This window comes from Sciurus vulgaris (assembly GCF_902686455.1).
Source record: "Sciurus vulgaris genome assembly, chromosome: 8".
In the NCBI taxonomy this organism is placed as follows: Eukaryota; Metazoa; Chordata; class Mammalia; order Rodentia; family Sciuridae; genus Sciurus; species Sciurus vulgaris.
This window is the reverse complement of record NC_136468.1, coordinates 62,987,824-63,006,805: the sequence shown is the minus strand read 5'-3', so window position 1 is coordinate 63,006,805 and position 18,982 is coordinate 62,987,824. Positions and strand designations below refer to the sequence as shown.

The following is an 18,982-nucleotide window of genomic DNA, read 5'->3' as shown; positions in this document are numbered from 1 at the left end:
TGGGGTGGGGGTGGGGAGAGAGGGTAGGGATGCCGGGGGCCACTCCTGCGTGGTGCGAGTGGGAGCGCGCGCGCGCGCCTGGGTGTGTGTTGTTAGCTGATATCCATGGCAGCTGCAGTGGCAGCGTCAGGGAGGGAGTGTGTGTGTGTGTGTGTGTGTGTGTGTGTGTGTGTGTACTAGTTGTACTGTACTGGCAGAAGGGGAGGAGGCAAAGGAGGAGGGAATAAGCAGGGGAGGGAGGAGGGGCGCGCGCGCACCGGGTGTTGAGCCAGGGAGGGCTTCGCCGCTGTATCCCTCCCTCCTCAGCTTGACCCGGTAGTGAAGGCAGAGAGAGAGGCAGGCTGGGTCCGCCTGGCAGCCTACGGGAGGAGGCGGGAGCCGAGAAGGAGGGGAGCCGAGGCCCGGCGTGGGGAGGCCGGCAGCAAGGGCCGCGAGCCCAGTGCGGACCTTTCTTCAGTCCCTGTAGTGTCCCAGCGGTGCACTAGGCTGCAGCGCCCAGAGGACGCCCAGACTTCCTCCGACCCGAGCTCTGATGGAACAGAAATAGAGGGACCTCGACAGCCGGCGCACCGAGTGCCTGATGCCTCCTGGCGCCGGATCCTACCGTGAGAAAACTGGGGTGCAGAGACCTGGCGAGGAATTGCAGAAGGCCTGGGAGCCTGGAGCTCTGCGGTGGGGAGGAAGTCACTGCTGAGAGAGGCAGCATCGCTTCACTTTTACAGTTGCTTACTCTTCGCAAAGTTCTCAGAAGTCCCCCTCCAAGAAGGGAAAGTTAGAGAACTGGAGTCTGGTTACTGTGGTTGCGGGGAGAAGGCGAAGCAGCATCTTGGGCTCCAGAATCAGGACTGAAACTTAGCGGAGGGCGGGGGATTGTCTGGTGACAGGCGATTCTAGGGATCTCCAGTAAGGAGCTTCACATTTCTCAGGAGTAGAGTGGGAAGGAGAGGGCTACAGGGGTGAAGTTGGGGAGGGGACGGTTGCAGAGAGCAACTTCCGCAGAGAAATGGACATTTAACCCCCGACCTGCGACCCAAGGAAGGAGGGCACGCCCTGCTCAGAAGAGCCTCCAGTCAGACTTGTACCTGGGGAAGAAACCTTAAGATGATCTAGACAAACCCCTGCTACAGTGAAAAGAAAGAAGGTTTTGATCTGGAATGAAATTGAACTCTCTGACCCCCAAGACTTTCCTCTCTCTTCACCAGCTTTGCAACCAGGAGGAAAGGTGAGGATAGGGCTCAAGAAGGCAGGAGGGCTGCTGATGTTCACTGCAACACCGATTATTATAGGACATTAAGAGTGATTTTTAAAATTTTTCTGTAACTGATAAACGAATTTCATTTGCTTAACTTTCAAATGATATGTTTCTGACAAAAAAAAAAAAGTCTAACACCCACTCATCTCTTTAAATCAGTGCATGAAAGCATTGAGCAGTTAAGATTCTTGATGTCTGAGATGGAGGGAATGTAGGAGGCAAGCAGTACAGTTAAAAATGCCTGGACTACCCAAACAGACTGGGTCTGAATCCAGTCTGCTACTTACCAGGAGCCTAAAGCATAATATCAAGTAAACTCAGCTGAGACTCAGTGTCTTCCTTTGTTAATGGGGTTAATAATACTAATTTGAGAGGGTTATGGTGAAGATGAAGTTAGAAAAAGCAGGCAAAACTCTTGCCTGGCACAGGTGAGTAGGCGTTCCAAATGGTAATTTCCTTCCTTTCCCTCCCTCTCTGTTTGGGGGGAGAAAAAGATCAAACTAGGTCAGAACTGGAGAAGAACTTAAAGAAGGATGATCTGTTTAATCTTGTGTCTTTTTTTTTTTTTTTTTTTTTTTTTTTTTCACGTGAGAAACTAGATCTCCAAGAGTTAGCTGTGGCTGGGGACAATTACTCAGTGAGTCAGGTCCAGTGCCTAGATCTGAAACCAGAGCTGCAGGCAGTGCTCAGGAGCAGGCAAAACTTTGTAGCAAAGTTCAATCTCATGGAAGGAAGTTAGGTTTTAGCTTTATGAGACACTGTCCTAAGTGTAAACTGAAAATGAGACAAAATATGTGTTTGTTTAACAGCAGTTACAACTTAACATGTATGGGACAAATAGTTCTAATAATACAGAAATTCGTCTGTAGGCATTATTCATGTTGAAGTATTTCTTCTGATAATAAAGCAGACATTGTATTCATCCTTTTTTACAGGTATAGAAACTGAGGTGCACAGGAATATACTTTTGCAAGGCTACAGATCTAGTCAGTGTGGAAGCAAGTATCCATTTAGACCCAAGGGTTTGTTTCAGACCTTGTCTCAGTCACTACATTGAACTCACTGCCCATGTACTTACCATGTATCATACCAGCTCTCAGTATATAGTGTCCCTCAAGTTTGGTTCTATTCCATCTTTTAGGGGCAGTTAAAAAAAAAAAAAGAAAAGAAAAGAAAACCAATGGAACAGGAATTTGATATAAGAACACGCTCCTCCTCCAGAATCCAGTGGAGTCATGGAAGTGCATGCTGTTAATTTGGTGCTCCTCAGCACCAAGTCTACTCTTCTTTACCCTAAATTGTGATATTTGAGCTAGAATTTGAAAATATTTCTTTGTTGTCACTTAGCACAATATTAGACTTTGTTAGAAGAAGGTGCTGGATTGACAGTGACAAAAAGGAGGGGCTCTTTTTCTTGGGTATAGCGCTTCTCTGCTTGGTCCTGTGATGTGGTGGTCCCTAAGTGCCTTCTGGACAGCATGCCTGAGAGACCACTGTTACACTCTCTCCAGTAAAGTTGGCCAGTTCTCCAGTCTGTGGCTTCCCTGTCAGTCTCACTGACATAGCAATGAGTGACTTCCCAGCAAGTTGTACCAGCAATGCAGCTCGTGGATTACTACCAGCTCAGTGTGTAATACCTCAACAAATTTCTTGGCCATCCAGTGAGCCATAGCCATATAGTTTTTTTTCCAATGAAGTCTCACTCTAGCTTTGTAAGATGGTAGGTGAAGATTGGGGGAGTTCTTCCAAGATATTAACCTCCTTGGTTACTCCCCTGCAGTCCTAAAGGCAGTGATTGCTCCTTATATCTGCTATCCCTGCATTCTTTAGTGGTCTCTATTCTTTTTGTAGTCAATCCCTTTTATTACTTAATAACTCTTCATGTTAATTTTGCTGTGTTTCAAATTTGGTAAATGACGTAAGCATAAGGGGAACCCTCAAGAGAGTTCAATCTTGGGAGTCAGAAATTAATACTGTCTTTAGGGAAACTTAACTATGTCACTTGGAATGTCTCCAAGATTATTCCTTCATCTGAAAAAAAGGAGGTGGTAATATATATGACAGGGTTAAATATCATGTAAAATATGAAACTTGAAAACTGTAAAGTGCTATCAGAATGAAAGGTATTAATTATCAGTATAGGAAATATGGATAACAATAAAATGAGAATATTTTCTATAAAAATTGGGAATTTATTGGGAAAGGGGGTTGATAGCATTTCTTGTCAGATGTATTGTGACTAGATAAATATTTTTGTTTATTTTGTTGGGTATTGACTACCTTTTCAAAGATGAAAGCAAAAAGTCAAGAGTCTCAAATAATTTCAAATTTGCAGCTCTACAAAAAATATGACTGAAACCACAATCATTTTGAAATGCTCGGTGGAGAATAATGTGGTTCATTTCTATTCTGGCATCCTTCAGGTTTGCTTTATTTCTCCTTTGTCTTCTTTGACCTTTTGGGATTTGATGCTTCTGTCATAAAAGAATTATTTCATCATTTAGTCCTCTATATGAAGAAAATGATACTAGATATTGCATTCTATCCCAAAAGAAAAATAATTTCAAAATTCTGAAAGCCAAAGGAAGAGAAACCTGAGTGTGTGCCATTCATAAACAAGTTCTATAATGTCGATTCTTGTGGCAGACAGGCTCCACCCTGATGTCCTAGGATCCCTTTGAACCTGAGTGTTCTTTCCCATAGCTTCTATGTTCTTTTTCTTCCAACAGCCTGTCCTGACACTCTTTGGAAGACTGCCCAAAAGCTACTAGACTCAGTTTGCCTAAAGTACAGAAAGCTAGAAAAAAACCACCTGCGAGTTAACCTCTCTCCCAGAATGAACCTCCTTATGTAGCCCAGCCCTCTTCTTGTAGTGGCAAGAAAATCTGAGGTTCATTTATACCTTAAATTTCCTGATAGGACCATGTTGCTGCTAGGATTTTGCATGAAATAATTTCCTCCCCTAACTTGCTCACTCTGATATTTTATTGGCTTTTCGTGGGAAAGATTTTCTAAATAAATCATGTGTACACAATCCTCATTTCAGGGTATGATTTGATGTGAGACACTGCCTTTCCTTTTTGCAGATGAAGAAACCGAGGCTTGGTTATTTTAAATTGCCCAAAGTCACACCATCAATAAAGGATGGAGTTATGATTTGAACCCTCTGTGACTCAAAGTTCTTACTATCAATGTCATGTTATATTTAAAATCCTTAATACTAAGTGCATTTTTAAGTGACCGAACAGATGTGGAAACAAAACTCAGCACATGATTGATCAACAGATGTAAAAATGTTGTCCATATATTAAGAAATCTGTAAGTGTTTGAGGAGGAAAGACTACAGACAGTATGACCGAAGTGTGGTGCACCTCATCTAAAAATCCTTATCAGAAATGTACTGACATGCTCCACATTTTTGCCCAGTAGTAAATATTCAGTGTGGTTCTTCAAACTAATGTTGAACTGGGTATTTATATTAGTTTCCTACTGCTTCTGTAACAAATCAGATGTTTAAAATCCAAGATGGGTTTCACCAGGTCATGTTAGACTTCTCATCTCACAAACTGTGGATCACAAACTAAGGTGTTGGGGACAGGGTCTGCATTCTTTCTGGGGGCTTCAAGGGAGACTCCTGTTCTTTGCATTTATTGGTCCTAGAGGTGGTCCAGGTTCATTGAGTTGTGGTCCAACTGCTCCATCTTCAAAACCAGCAATGGCCAGCCAGGACCTTCTCACCTCTCTGTCTCTCTATCTCAGATACTTCTGATGGCTTCTTTTAATTTTTCAGTACTCTTGTGATTATTTTGACCCCACTAAGTAATCCAGCAGGATATCTCTATTCTGAAGTCAGCTGATAAGCAACCTTAGCTCCATCTGTAACTTTAATTTCCCTTTGCTATGTATTATCACATAGTCCTAGGTTTCAGAGATTAGGATGTGGAACTTTTATACAATGTCATTACTCTGCCCACCACAGTATTATAGATTATTATGGCTCCTATCCTTACTGCTTCTTATTTTAGGTCTCCAACATCACTACCATGTATTATTGTGGGCTTTTATTCATCCTTTTACCTCAAAAATCACAATTGTGTCACTAGAGAGACATTTCTGAAACCATTCTTTTTCCTGTGTTTAAAATCCACTTGTTACATCCATTATGTACACAGCAAAGCCAAAACGCCTGGTGCTGCTTTGATTCTCCTCTGCCCTTTTCCTATCTCTCTAGCTATGTTTATTTACCTCTGAGATTAGAACTCAGGGCAACCAAGATGTGGGTTTTCCAAGATAGATAAATGAAAGTAGGTACATTTATAACATCTATTCTAGGTCCCTTGGAATATAAGTCAAGACGTAAATTTCAAAATTTAAATTTAATGATACTCATATTAGACCAATGTGGTATGTGGGTCAATCTCCCACCATACCTGAGGCCTGGAGCAGCTGACCCAGGTGTCCTACCCAAGGGTTAGACCTATATCTTCCCCTCCTATTTCAATGCTTTGTTTCCACCTTCCTGAGCTGCTTAATTTCCTTTGCTTACTAAGCCTTTTTCTGTGTTTGCCTAAAATATAATCCTCTATCTGTCTGACATAACTCTTTGCCTCCTAGACATATTTCTGGGGTTACCATCTTTCCTTTCAGAAGCCTTTCTGACTCCTCCTACTGCAAACACAATTCTCCTTTACATGTCCATGTATTGTTTTCAGGACTATGATTTCTAAGGTATTTCCTTATTTTCATTTATTTATAAGGTATTTATTTATAAGGTATTTCCTTATCTTCCACAGCAATAATGGGTGTGACTTTAAGAATGGATTCTACGTCTTACCCATCTTTATACTTTTACACTGTCTGACACAATGTGAAAACTCAGTAAAATTTTGCCTAATGGCAGATATGTTCAAAGTGAAAGTGTCTAATATTGCATTATTAATATGAATTCTTATCTATTTTATTAAATGATTATTCCTTTATACCCATAGTAGTATCTTATAATAATAAGTTATAGAAGATCTCATTATGACAAAGAAAAGATGAAACATAACTAAGTATGAGCATGAAGTTAAGTAAAGAAGATTCTTTAAGAACTTGGGACAGCACTGGGTCTGGGCAGATGGTGCTGATGGTGGTAAGGGACAGACTCCATGCACTCCATTTTGGCCTATGGACATTCCTTTCCTAAACTCCCTTTCAATCTGTTATGATATTCACATGAAAATTCTTGAGTTTTTCTATCAAAGTATCTCTAATAATGTTACAATCACCTATCCTCAACCAAGAGCAATTTTATTTCAAGTTTCTAGTTTCACATAAAACTTCATATGAATTTTAGACTCCATTCTGTTGTCAGTTCATATGTGTACTACTCTAAATATGACTTTCTTCCCAAAGTTGCCCTACATGGTGTTGTAAGATTGTTTGCCGTGTTTATCTGGTGATTTCCAGCATACTTGGCCCAACCCAGTGACTCCATGGGTGTGCCCAGCATAAGTTCAGCAACTAGAAACACAAACCCAAGTTCTGGAACAAGTTTGGACTGCAAATACATATTCTGAAACCTTGACCCACTTGCTTTACCTAGCAAAATGGAAAATGCAGGAAGAGGAAAACGTTTTGAGTGAGTTCTAGTTCATAACATCCTTTTCTGGGCCTAGAGAGGAAAGGAAAAACCAGTGAAGAAAACTGTATTTCAATGCAAAGTTCTAATACTGAGAAATTCAGGTCTCCTAAAGTTAGTGAAGCAAAGGGTTATGGGCTTAGAACCCATAAAACACATAAACAGAACTGTATGTTTAATGTAGTTTCTTGTCAAATTACCTTTGTAGGGCTAATGCTCTTTACCTTGAAACCTCAAATATTTTATAATTGTACCTTCTTAGGTTTATATCATTTAAATTTGCATGAAAGGGCTAAGATTGTTTCCTTTTACTTGAGAATTATTGTTCCTTGAATATTCTTCTGCATTATATAAAACATCTTTGTATTTCTAAGCTTTGGGGAAAAGTACATAGTTCAACTTCTCTATAACTCAGAAATTTACTTTCAAACAGCACTGTCATTATTCACACCTCCCCCCTCTCCCTCTCTCTCTCTCTCCAAAATTCTAGAAATGTGGAGAAAAAAGATGGAAGAAGCAAACTGACTACTTAAATTCATGATATTATCAGATTATTTTGATTGCTAGAAAGTTCTGAAGGATGTTACTTTGATTCTTGTAAAATATCTCTTTGCATGAAATTTATGATCCATGAAATATATAGAGTGGAGAAAGAGAATTGCAACAGCAAATTGTTTAAATCATTGCTCCATCTTCACTATGGAGCCCACAAAGTATGAAGAAATTTGACCAGTTCAAGAAAACATGAAAAAAAGATACTTTTTTGTTCTGTTACTTTAAAGCCATTGCAACATTTTGTGTAGTGATAACCGTTACTTTAATCAGAACCCATGATGCTTTTGTTACAGTATTCAACATCTGCATAAAATATAGCAGGATAATATTTTTTGAACCTGGAAATGTATTCCTTCTAATCCAATATCATGCAGTCATACTGCTTGAATATGACTCTTACTTTATCTTTCTTTTTTATTCTTTTGCTTTCTACTTATTCAGTGATTGTCAGTCTTAAATCATCATTCACATTCTGCTAAACTCAAAAAGACATTTTCATACCTTCTTTTTACTTTAAGCCATTTCTCACTAAATTTTTTTAAACACTGAAAAAAACCCAGATACTTTGACTTCATGCCATCAAGTAGCTGTGTCTATCTCCATCCCCTTTTACATTTAAGTGGATAGTTCACTTTCTGTCACATTCTGTTTTTTTTTTTTTTTTTTATTTCTAAGTCTTTTAAAACCATCTTGCAATTTTTTTGTACTCATTCTTACAGAAAACTTTATAAAATACTATTTACTCATCTCTTACTTTGCTGTTTCTAACAGCTTCTATTTTTCATATTATTCCCTGTTTTTCAAGTATACATCTTAATTTATTGTTTTTTCACTATAACTCTTAATATATGCCTTCTGAGTCCCATCAATTTCCATCCTGAGCTTAAAAATAATTTTTAACTATCTGGTACCAATTTTAATATGTCTACTGCCTACATTCCAACTGCTTATTATTTCATATATTTATTTTAAATGACAACAGTTTCATCTAAAGGAAGTAAAATAAGAAACAAAGGAATGGTTATATCATGGATTTAATTTCTGTTAGTGAAAAATACATGTAGGTAAAAGTAAAGTTGTGGGAAGAAAGTGAACATATTAGATATTGAAATAGTAAGGAGCAGTCAGCTGTGTTTCTAGTCTTTGGAAAAGCAAATTTTAGAAATTCAAAGAAAAGTGCACCATAGTTCCTTAGTCAGATTATTGAGAAGAACAAATGCTGATGAACATTTGGAGGCATTGAGAATGTAATTCTAATTATACTAATTTTAATAATTTTGCAAACTCTCCAGACACTATTCTGTGTGGTATAATTCACTTTTAACAATTTTAAGAGTTAGAATATGATCAATACTAGTAATCGTATCCTTACCCTTGTTTCTTCCAAAATATGTAGATTGTAGTTTTTGCATATGTATTTAGGGTATTTTATACATATGTCTATGACTGAATATATTATTATATATTAAACATATACATATGTATATCTTACAAATATTACACATATTTTCTTGTAATTCATACATCCATTGAGAAGCAGCCATTTGCCTAGATAGGGATTCTTTGAAAGTTCAGGTTAAACAAAGTTCTTAAGAAAGTTTTTTATTTATATGATAAATTCAAGTCATTTTCCTACTGAACTCTTATGCTACTTGAGCCTTGTCAACACATTTCGTCCTATGATTTTAACATTCCAGACACAGCACAGTTTTACTTCAAGAGCATGACTTATATTTTCATTCCTACTAGAGGTAGAGAAAGTCAAAGGACACTATAATATATTAGGAATGAATGGGATACAATCTATTAATGAATATGAAGGGGAAATTGTCTCTAAAGCACAAAATCAACTCACACTAATGAAGTAAAAACACAATTTGAAGGGAGATTTTTAAAAGATCAAAAAGAATAAAATTTCCATCTGGGAACATGGTGGAGTTTTAAGACAATGATCTCAATTTCTCTATCAAGGGGAATAGTTATTAAAGTGAAAAAAAAGAGGGGTAAGTTTCATTAAGAGAAAGAAGTACTTTCAGACAGATCATTAGAATAATTAGAAATCATTTAGTTGCTTTAGAAGATTTTAATCTTCCAACTTCTCAGAACATATTACAATAAAAGAATCAGAACTTTGGAAAACCATTATCTTCACTCTGAAGAAAAGTGGGCATCAGGGGAGGCAGTAGAATTGAGGAGAAAAGCAGAGCTATCACAACTTGTTGAGATGAACTTCACAAACTTTAGATCAAAAGAGTTAAGATATCAAGAGAAAGAAACAATAATATGAAGCTAGCATAGGTTCATAAAGAATAAGTCAAATCATTTTTATGTATAAAACGTGACCTATTTATTGGGAATCCATGTTAGCTTGATCAGTAACATGAATGCAATCTCTGAATCCTTTTGTCAGTTATAAATACTTGAAGACCAGGCACCCATCATCCTATTTAATGTCAAGTAGTGCTTCAGTTGGAAGTGCTCTTTTAACATGTTCCCTATATGGGACTTGGCCAGTACTGCACACAGTAGGCCTCCTATTGCCCTCTCGTGCTCTTCTAATATTTCATATTCTTCCAACCAGCTGCCATTGCTGCCTCACATTCGATTTGTAGGATCACCCCTAGAAATCCTTTCTCCTGAATATCTTCTAGACTTTTTCCAGAGTAGAGTCACTGAATCTAAAGCTATTAGGTATTTGAAGAGAACTAACTTATTTTAATATGCATTGAATTAATATTTGTTTAATGTACAATGTACCTTGAAAAAGAAGTGCTATGATAAATATGATGCAATTCAAAATTTTGTATGTGTGGAATAAATTTTTCCATGCTTTTAAAGGATAATAATAAACATTTTTACCTACAGTTAATAGTGACCCTGATGTATCAATTACTAGTTATGTATAGTCTATAAATTAAATCCCATTTAGTTTTGAATCTTAATTAAATTATATTTTATATTAAAGAATTTTATAGTATAGGGACTAGAATTTTTATAATTTTAAGATTTCAAGGACATATTTTAATGCAGTGCAGTTGTTCTACCTACATTAGGTTGTATTTAAAGTTTTATTTGAGTTGTCAACAATAACTTGCTAGGAGAACTAGAAATGAAGATATATTTTCTTCATTTAATAAGAATACGTGTGTGCGGATTTTTAATCAAAATTAAAAAGGCAAAGGTACATGCAGTCTGTTTGATTATGTGACCACAAGACTTCAGGGATTCATTAAAATATTGACCAAAAGAAAAATAAACTTATTATAATTTTAAGCCTTCCAAATATTTTAAAGGATATTAAATAAATATTACTCAAAAATCACATTTTAGCCAGTAAATACTAAATGAAAGAAGAGTAAGTTTTTCCAGAATTAATGGAGATTTATTTCCCGGTTTATTTCTCTGGAGGCAAATGTAGGTTTCTCCTAAAGGGTAGAAATATTTGCATAGGAAGTATGATTCAAATGGCTAGAAACATCTTTTCCACTCTCTACAAAATGCTTCACTATGTTTTGTCACATTGTCTCATAATTTTGCACTAGAGATTTACCCCTTTCAGATAATAAAATGCAAAAATCTCTGAAAGGGTCTCTTCTACTTTAGTCATACTCATTTGGCTACTAGTGAAAAAAAAAATGTTTTTACAGGATAGAGGGAATGTTGCCAGCTAACAATTCCCTGGAGTCTGCACTACATCAAACGTTGCTTAGCAATTTCCAAGATTTTCTCAGTCTAATTTGCAGGAGTGTAGAGATTAGAAATCAAAGGGAAATGGGTATGTTATATAGAGTTGTAAAATTAATATTTATTGTATGTTTCCATTCTACCTATACTGAAACCTTCACACACAGGGAAAATGGAACGTTAGCAGGTGGGTGTGATAGAGTAGTACGACTTTAATTGAATGGTAAGAGGAAAGCTCTCCTAGCAAGTGATTTATAAACCAAGACTTGAAGGATAAATGGTATCCAGTTTTGCAAAAATTTTGGAGAAAGGCTTTTTAGGCAGAGGAAAAAGTAAATATTTATGTCCTGAGGTGGGAACTTGGCTTGTCAGTCAGTAGGTAACTCTCACTTTCATTGATTTATGCATTCAATTGGAGTACTTTATATATTAGTTTTTGAAGTCTTCCACGATTTGGTTTCTGCTTAGTATTAATTCTTCCCTGACTTCTCACTATACATGGTGCTAATCCATGCCTCTGAAATTTTGTGTATACTGTTTCTTTGTTTAGCATTCTCATTTATTCCATTTCATCTGATGAACTGGATGTTAACTCAGCCTCAAGCATTTCCTCCTTTAGGGAGCCTGTCTCACTGTCCTCTACCCACCACCCAAAGAATCGCTCAATTTTTATGTTACTAACATCTCGTACATTTGAAATACTACTTCACAATTACTAGTTTGCATGTCTGCTTTTATCACTAGTGAGTTTCTTTAGGACAGAGACACCATTAATTCTTCCTGGAGTACATATAGTCCAGCATAATTTATAATTTAGCATTTATTTTCAATACCGTTTCCATGATATATTTGTTCTGGTTAAAAGCTGCTGTCCACTAGAATATTTATCATTATTCCATTCAAAACAAAAAAAATTAAATTAAATTATGATTACTAAAAGTGGATGCAAATTAGATTCATGAAAATATGTAAAGATTGAGTCATTTTTGGCTTATAATTTTCAATTCAATATTTAAGTTTACCATACTTTATGATGGATGTTCAGCCCACATTTAAATACACTGGCACTGAGAGCTAGTTATCACTTCATGAAAATCATGATTTAATAGTGTGTTTTGTATGGTTAGTTCATTTCCCTTTTTAAGTTATAGTTGTAGAATTATGTTTGAAGCATTCATTGCACGATATTTACTGGAACTTGTGTTCATAACTTGGAACCTGGAGGCGTTTTCAACTACTAAGTCCCTGGCAGAAATGGAATAGCTGGATGTGAAGGTAGGAAGGTGAGATGATGGGAGATGTGGCAAGAGAGTTGGGAAGAAGAAACAGTAATGCAGTTTCCAGGAGCTTTTTCCCCAGGCATAATTTTCAATGCCAAATCCAAGGAGATAATATGTGTAAAGTGAGGACATTCAGGAGGTTCACTTAGGAAAGTTTCTCTGGTGGTTTCCAATTCTACCAGGTTGTATAAGTGAAATGCCATGGTTACTGTCTCAGTGAACTGAGCCAATCTCAAGGGAACAGGAGAGGAAAAGAACTAAAGAACTAAAGCTAATTTCATGTCTCTTCCCATTTACCTATTTTCAGTAGTCACTCCAGCCTACACAGTTTCTTTTACCCTTATCTCAGATATACCTATCTACACATGAGCACTAGGCATTTCTCTGAAGGATATCTTTGAAGGGATTCTTAGAGAAAATAAATTGAAATTCAAGATCATGAGAACTGAATAGACATTGAATTTCCTGTGCTTACTGTATTCCTGTGATATCTCTGTTCCTGACACTTTAGTCATTCAAACATATTTTTCATTTGCTCTTTCCTCTACCTGAAATGTTCTTTCCTCATATCATCATGCATCCATGTTTTGCTCTTTTAGATCTGAGTAGAGTTCACAGAGACCTTCTGTGGTCCCATCATCTAATATAGTTTCCTTCCCTCCTGTCTTTTGCCACTCTATTCTCCTTTATGAACCTGTTTCATTTCCTTAAGAACACTTATTATTATTTAAAACCACCTATGTATATTTCTTTTTATTGCAAGTTGTCCATCTTCTCCCTCTAGAATGGGAGATGAGACAGGTCATCAAATGTCTCTGGGAACTTAAGATATATTTTGTGGGATGATGGAGAGGGTGAATTGGAATCTACACATTTTTTTCTAGTAGAGAACAAATGCACCTGGGAAAAACAAACAGAGATAATGTCACTGGTATTAGAGACAAGTCCCAGTCTATTTGCAGCACAAGGTTATCAGCAACCCCAAAATAACAAGCTTTAGATCCCCTCACCTGCAGAGAATCCTTCCACATCCAAGGGAAGGATTTAGCAATGTGTTCATAGGTTTATAGGATATGTACAATCCATTAAAACAATGTTTTCATTCTGACTTTAGGATCTGTTCAAAGGTAAATTGAGTCAGAATACATTTGGTGTAAGTTTAGTGGCATATACTATGTGCTCATGGTCCCTTTTGTGTAGAGCTAGGTAATGACTAGCTATCCCCAGTGAAGTGGGATGACTCCAGGAATACTCCTTCAACCCTGTATCCATCAGTAAGCATGATGACATGAAGTCATCTATAAACAGGTTGGTTAACCTATTTCAAGAGGTATAAAAGATTACTAACTATACCACAATACCTGAAATAACATTTTAATGATATTAATTTAAAATGATATTAATAACATTTTAAGATATTAAGATATTAATAATTTTAAACTATTTTATTAAATAGTGCTATGAGAAATATGAAATTATCATCCTATTTTTTTCACAGAACCTGATCTCATAAAATTATTGTTATATAATGATTTTATCAGAGAATACTGAACCAAATTATATAGGGAATAATGTATTAAAGAATATGGTAGGCCATTAAATAATAAAAGAGCATTATGCTTTTTTTTCTGTTTGTGTCATATTTGTGGGATTAATTTTTTAAAAGTTATAATTGTAACAATGCTCTGTATAGTCCAGTAATTTGTTGGTATGTCATTTCTCATTCTAAATAAGTATTTGTTTTTAGACCTAAGTTTATGTTTGCAATTTTGAATTGTTTTTTCTTAAAGAGAGCTTCCCAAATTGTATAAGTTTCAGACTTCAGAAAACCCTGATATCCTCCAGATTTGTAATAAATATTGTGAAATAATACATTAGTGTAACTAGTTACAATTACAGTTTCTCAGTGAACAGATTGCAAGTTCTCATGGAATGTCACAGAAGATTCTGTTCCTTTGATAGACTCTCATATTTACTCAGGTACTTTCTTGATATGTTCTCATGTAATAAATCAGAAGATAAGATGCCATATATAGTTTACTGACCATTTAATCAATACACCATAATGGACATTTTGCAGGCCAAGTCAAAGGTATTTTTTTCAGGGAACAAGGTTAGCAACATACTGAAATAGATGACAGAGATATGGCATCAAGACAACCCAGCAGAACTGAAAATATGTATTTGGAACACAAAAGTTTTTTTCTCCCACAAAGTTTCCAATATGTCAGCACTTGTGCAGTGTCTAAGGAGATGAGAGCCTAAGTGACTGGCATTTGTTTAAGGTTTTATCCACAGACTTGGGGCATCTTTTGACATGCAGGTTCTTTCTAGTCTCAATAAACAAATGAAACTTTAATAGCTGTCTCTTCATTTATTTATCCTTAAAGTTTGTATCAGTGTGGACTCCCAGATTCTTACTTAATTTGCTATGCTAGACTGTACTACCAACATCACTGATTTTGACCCTCAAATTGTGCCAGATTTGGCCAATAGTTGTTCCTTGAATGTGGTTTCCTTGACCTTTTGTCTTGGCCCTCTGATTCTTTGAGCAATTTCCTCACTTTGTTATATAACAAGTTGTTCCATACTTATATTGTTATTTCTCTTCAGCAGTTCTGAAATCTGCCTATCCTTCAAAATATCTGGCATTTTTTTCAGAAACAAATACTACATAGAAAACAGGATTCAGTCATTTAGTTCATTTATTACTATCCGTGGGCCATTGCTTTAGACACTCTTGGTGGACAGAGCTAGGAAATATATAGAGAGATATTCAAAATGTATTTGTATGTACTATAATGAAAACATAGAAACACTGAAATAAGTTCATACTAGTATTTACTATCTCAAATGTATTTATGTAATATAATAAACACTTCTAAATATTAAAACAAAAAATTCATACTATTACTTCAAATTAGCAAAATTCCCTTTACTTTTTACAAGATAAATCAAATCATTGGTTTATTACTAATAGAACATTAACATTTTTAAAGGGAAACTATTTGTTGTCTACATCCAATGGGCCTAGAAAGTAATAATACCGATCTTGGAAAGAGCAAATCCTAAACAGGGTTTGTTGGTAGTTAAACATAAGGTATCACAAAATCCTAGTTACTAGAGAAAGACATTAGCCACAAATGTAATCTAGGTATTTTATGGTAGATGACTGCAGTGTTGTTGTGAAGTGTGTTGGAGTGGAAAAATAAGACAAAAGCTCTTTCCAATCTTCCCCAATACTTTTCCCCACATGGAAAAATCAGTTAGCATTCATTATACCTGGAATCTTGAAATTAATAGGTACATATGGCGGTAGAAACAAAGAAATAACTAATGATGGTATCTATGTGGGAACAACATTAGTGCCACAGAGGGCTTTGCTTTGAAGAGTTGCTTAAAATTATAATTGAAAATGTACCAAAAATACATGCACAGGTTTGTTCTACACACATGGGTGAAAACTAACCTGGAGTAATCTTAATTGGCCTTTGTCCCAAAGGGCTGCTTACAAATCAGTAGAATTCCAACAGAGACAGTCTATGGAGAGATAGACTGCTGAGACAAAAATCACTGTCAGTGAAATTAAGCCAAGGGAAAGGAGCAAATGGCCTCAGGAATCCTGCAGCAAACTGAAACACTCTGCAAAGGACAGGAGACCAAGAATCAACTTTGACCCCCTATCAAGCCCAGACAGCAACCTTGGAGCTCACCAAAGCACCAGTATGCAAGAGTTTTCCTGTGCTCTCCATCCTCCTCCTTCCTGCCTGCTTCTTGAACCCTGGGGTGGTTGGAAACATTGTATGTTACAACTGTGGAGAAGACAAACTGGAAAACTGAAGTATCTATCCAGGCCCTACTTTTGTACTGGAGGCCTGCCTTCTATAGCATGACTGATTAGGTGGATGCAGAAGCTTTAATTTTGAATAAAGCTTAGGGATTTTTATTATTGCTGTGGCTATACCTATCAACTCCCAAACTGAAACAGTTTATGTGACTAAGTGCCAAGATGGTTTTTATTATTGAAGCTAGCTATGGGAGTCCAATTATGGATTTACCTAGGGGGAGAAGCATTACCCTACAGAGCAGATTTCAAGAAGCATTATAAGAGAAAACAAAGTTAACTAGTGAGTTTGTTTTCCCAGTTTCACTTCCTCGAAATATCATGTATTTATATATTCATGTATCATATATCTAAAATATACATTTATCTGCATATGTATAATATAGCATCCGAAGTACATTGTCCTTTACAGAGTTTCTTTTTTACCTTTTAAAAATTGTTAAATGCATTTTCACATATACTTTTTCTCCTAAATGCTTTAGCTGCAAGCAAATGAAAGAAATGTTTTTATATGCAAGGCGGTTACATTGTTTCCTTTATAATTGGAGAAGATCTTATTGTATTTAAATCCCACATGTCATGTGATATATTGGATACCTTAACACACTTGCATGTAAATGTTCAGAAATCACAAATCATCTCAAATCAAAATTAGATTTGAAAAATGTATTCAATAAAATGTGTAAGATGAGATAGAATTAATTCTAATTGAATCCATAGACAATTTGAAATTACATGTATGTCTGTAATATCAAATTATATTAGATATGAATTACTATTAAATTTGCATTCAGAAAAATGTATTATGTTCACATCTGAGAACCATTCAGATAGAATATTAGAACAAATATCCTTCTTTACTCCCTCCTCCTTTCCCACTACCTAAATGTCATGGAAAAATCTGCCCATCTAGATTATCAACAAGATAAAGATTTTCAGAAATGCATAAAACCTAAGATTTACATTTTAGTGGAAGATAGATTACAATTAAGAAATATTCTTTTTATAAGTGGAAAAAGTATTTCTTAGGAGGTGACAATATTAAGACTCTAAAAACTAGTCTATCAAATATTGGATTTTAGATGTTAATGCTAGCAGAGATAGACAAAATAATTGTATCTTGAAAGAATGTTTCATGCTTATCTTTAAGATGTAATACTGTTCCAGATGTGAGCATTAAACAAGTGTTATTTTAAACTGACATTGGCAATCAATTCAGAAAATCCTTTAGATTTTGTGGACAGGTCCTATGACTTAGAAATTAAATGATGTCCAAAGGGGGTTAGTGGTCATCATAACACAGGGCCTAAAGCCATCTTTTAGGCAAGGTGCATGAAAAACAATATCTATCTCATAAGAAGTAACTCAAATATAGCAAAATGAATGGGTTTCAACATTCAGCATTACCTTACAAACTTTAGGCCACATAATAATACTGGTTGTGATTATATACCATTCTAGTTCAATGAAAATTTAGACAGTCCTAATTTGCTAACCAAAGCTATTCTCCACTTACTCTGTGTGAATAGAACTTCTTTTTGCTCAGAATGGCAATGTTCCCAGATAAAATATTCACTCTCTTAGACTCCTGTGCCAACAGAGGGGGCCGTGTACCTTAATGGAGACAAGGAGATACAGGTACAAACATAGCAGGGAATTCCAGGAATACATTTGTTCCTCTAATACAAAACCTCATTTTTCCTTTCTCTTTCTCCAGGCCATGGCACAGCTGAAGAAGAAGGAGAAGCCATCTTGCGAACATGATGTGACAAGCATGAAGATAAAGCCTTGCCTGTAAGAATGATGGAGCAGAAAGATAAAAGAGACCTTGACTCCCTATCTCCACACTTCTTATTATGAAAATAAATTGCTATTATAAGGTTAAGCTGCAGAAATAGACATCTACTTCACACATGTAAATGCATTATAATTCATACAATGTCACTAAACTGATAAGCATATCCTTTTTAGAGGATGAATCTGAGGGACTCAAAAACCTTGCACAATTAATCAAATCTCAAAAGAAAAACCCTCAGAATTCTTTATCTCATTGTGATTTTGAAAAGTTTTTTACAGTCTTTTCATTACCAAACTGTTAAATACATTTGAATATTTGACTTCTTTTGAGTAAAGTAAAAGAATTCTGTGTGTGTGTGTGTGTGTGTGTGTGTGTGTGTGTACACGTGTGCGTGTGTATATTTGGATGTATTCTTAAGGAGCAGGATTTTGGGGGGTACTCAATACCTGCTATTTACAACTCTTCTTTAAATATATCCTTCCAAATTTTACTTTCAAAGTAAATGATTCTAATATATATCCATTAAAAATAGTTTAATGATTTATTTGTCTTAAGTTTGTCCTAATTATAGTTTGGATTTTGTGTGTGTGTACATGTATGAATACTGATTACTTTATCTGATGGTAAAATATCCTGTCAAAGAGATATTTATCCATAGAACCAAGCCATGTTCTTCTTTTTGACCCCAGGATTTCCCTCTGGCTCTCAGTTAACTCTGAGAATCAAGAACAATTAATGTCTGGAGATTTTTAAGTTGATGGTAAAAGTAATATAACCACTTCACAGATTAGTAATTGAAGCCCCCAAATGATATTTCCTTTCTCAAAGTCATTATTTCTGCAGATGCTATTTGCTCTTAAAATGAAAAGGTTGCTTCAAAAGTCACAAAACCATCCCTGAAATGCCCCCTCTCAACCACCCCTTAAAATGGAGGAAAATGAAAATT

At 35.9% G+C, this 18,982-nt stretch overlaps 1 long non-coding RNA gene across 1 annotated transcript; it reads left to right on the top strand.

The window, feature by feature from the left end:
• Positions 1-2: 2 nt before the first annotated feature.
• On the top strand, positions 3-18,123 carry LOC306667562. Its single transcript, XR_013765600.1, has 2 exons — positions 3-1,222; positions 17,956-18,123. It is a non-coding gene; the product is annotated as an uncharacterized lncRNA (long non-coding RNA).
• Positions 18,124-18,982: the final 859 nt, after the last annotated feature.